At 41.7% G+C, this 1174-nt stretch overlaps 1 long non-coding RNA gene across 1 annotated transcript; it reads left to right on the top strand.

Moving 5' to 3' along the window:
* Positions 1–569: 569 nt before the first annotated feature.
* On the top strand, positions 570–939 carry LOC144827209 (uncharacterized). Its single transcript, XR_013610080.1, has 3 exons — positions 570–589; positions 687–769; positions 882–939. It is a non-coding gene; the product is annotated as an uncharacterized LOC144827209 (long non-coding RNA).
* Positions 940–1174: the final 235 nt, after the last annotated feature.

The following is a 1174-nucleotide window of genomic DNA, read 5'->3' as shown; positions in this document are numbered from 1 at the left end:
AGATTCATCCCTCACTCCACTCTAGATGACATCTTTTTAGTTATTACAAAGGCACTCCTGATAGATGTAACTGACAACTCCCACCACTGCTGCACGCATTCATTCTAACTTTAATGCAGATTCACCACCCACTCCGCAGACAAACCTATTCTGTAAATGACATTTTCTTACTCACTACATAGTTACCCCTGATACATGCAACTGGCAACCCCCACAACTGTTGTACGCATTTATTCCAACTTTAATGCAAAAGACTCAGAGCATACACCTTTAAAAGGAGGCCGTGTCAATAACATAGGCCATTGGTAAGGCTCAGTATATAAACCAATCAGAATCACTGTATCAAACCCCTACATTCAAGTTCGAGACGGTAGACCGTGCAATACGGCACGCTACTATTCCAGTTCACACAGGTAAGAAGTAAAATGGAGATTCGCGTCATTGACAAGAATTCCACCACACTACTCGTAACATTAATGTCCCTGCACGACTATTTTTATTCTTAGATAGCCGGTGATCTGTAGCTGAGTACACCTCCATCGACATTGTACCACGTGACACCAGCCCGTTCGTAACTCCCTCAATATATGTAAGCAGTCAAATAGATAGTTTTAACTTAGACAATAACTCATCCGTCATGTTATGTGCAATAGCTCATTCCCCCACACAACTATGTCTAATTTTAGATAGCTGGTAATCTGTAGCCGAGTGAACCTCCGCTGGCGACGTACCACGTGACACCGGCCTGTCCTTAATTTACTTAATACAGGTAAGAAGGCAAATAAACATCCGCGCTATAAACACTCGCGCCATTGACAACAATCGCCTTGTCACTGATTTCGTATCATTCACTTTACCGATACATCTGTTTCTACCTATAGATAGTCAGCAAATGTAGTCGAGCGACCCTTTTACGACCACATATCACGTAACACCGACTGGCTCCAATTGAACACAGGTAAGAGACAAACGAGCCAAGTGAGCCGACTATAATATTTTTCCATCCCATGTATTTCACAATAATTCGCTCCCCTGTACGTTATGTTTATTGCAGATAGCCGGCAGTCTGTCTCTAAAAATCTCACTTTGATGTAATATAAAGTGCCTATTGGGTCTACTATAATCACATCATTGCAATTGAACCTATGTTTCTCCCTGTATTGTTTTGTATGTC

This window comes from Lissotriton helveticus, chromosome 4_1 (assembly GCF_964261635.1).
Source record: "Lissotriton helveticus chromosome 4_1, aLisHel1.1, whole genome shotgun sequence".
Lineage (NCBI taxonomy): Eukaryota > Metazoa > Chordata > Amphibia > Caudata > Salamandridae > Lissotriton > Lissotriton helveticus.
Note: the sequence above shows the minus strand (reverse complement) of the source record. Positions and strands in the feature narration are given on the sequence as shown.